This window comes from Polypterus senegalus, chromosome 11 (assembly GCF_016835505.1).
Source record: "Polypterus senegalus isolate Bchr_013 chromosome 11, ASM1683550v1, whole genome shotgun sequence".
Lineage (NCBI taxonomy): Eukaryota > Metazoa > Chordata > Cladistia > Polypteriformes > Polypteridae > Polypterus > Polypterus senegalus.
In genome coordinates this window covers 159,311,125-159,312,307 of record NC_053164.1, presented here as the reverse complement: position 1 = coordinate 159,312,307, position 1,183 = coordinate 159,311,125, and the positions used below count along the sequence as shown (strand labels likewise).

The 1,183-nt window shown below is 47.3% G+C and overlaps 1 pseudogene; it reads left to right on the top strand.

Moving 5' to 3' along the window:
- The first annotated feature begins 459 nt into the window (after positions 1–459).
- LOC120539876 lies at positions 460–580 on the top strand (annotated as a pseudogene).
- The last annotated feature ends 603 nt before the right edge of the window (positions 581–1,183 follow it).

Here is a 1,183-nt window from a genome sequence, read left to right as displayed (position 1 = left end):
TTCGCTCAAACTCATCTGAACTCGGAAGTTTAACATGCACTGGCTCTGCCAGTATACACGGATGGGAGACGGCCTGGGAACCCCGAGTGCTGTAAGCTTATTTCCCTTACAAACGAAGTCAACCTGGGCACCAGTGTATAGCTGGGAAACACATCTTAATTGCCTCCATTGGAAGCGCCCCTCAATAGCTTCAGTAATTGACCCGCAAGAAGTAGCGCGGCTCTCGCTTACTGCCATACCAGTGTGAAAGCACCCGATCTCGGAAGTTAAATTCACATGCGCTCTGCCAGTACTTCGATGGGAGACCGCATGGGAACCTCGAGTGCTGTAAGCTTTTTTCCATTACTGTTGCACTCAACCTGTCCATCAGTGTATGGCTTGGAACTGAATCTTTATCATTTCTATTGGAAGCGCAACCCGATCTTTAGGATTTAACCAGCAAGAAGTAGTGCTGCTCTCGCTTACTGCCATACCAGTGTGAAAGCGTCCGATCTCATCTGATCTCGGAAGTTAACCACGCCTGCGCTCGGCCAGTATACGTGGATGGGAGACCACCTGGGAACCTTTAGTGCTGTAAGCTTTTTTTCCATTACAAGTGAAGTCAGCCTGGGCACCAGTGTATGTCTGGGAAATGCATCTTCATGCTTTCCATTGCAAGCGGGCTCCCCTGATCTTCAGTATTTAAAATGCATGAAGGAACGCAGCTTTCGCTTACGACAATCCCTGTGAGAATTCGCTTGATCTCATCTGAACTCGGAAGTTAAATATGCACTGGCTCTGCCAGTATACGTGGATGGGAGACGGCCTGGGAACCCCGAGTGCTGTAAGCTTATTTCCCTTACAAGTGAAGTCAACCTGGGCTTCTGTGTATGGCTGGGAAACGCATCTTAATCGTTTCCATTGGAAGCGCCCTTCAATAGCTTCAGTAATTGACCCTGTATACTAATAAAAGGCAAAGCCCTCACTGACTCACTGACTCACTCACTGACTCATCACTAATTCTCCAACTTCCCGTGTAGGTAGAAGGCTGAAATTTGGCAGGCTTATTCCTTACAGCTCACTTACAAAAGTTAAGCAGGTTTCATTTCGAAATTCTACATGCAACGGTCATAACGGTCGATAACGGTCGACAACGTCCGCCATGTTGAACTTTCTTATTTATGGCCCCATCTTCACGAAATTT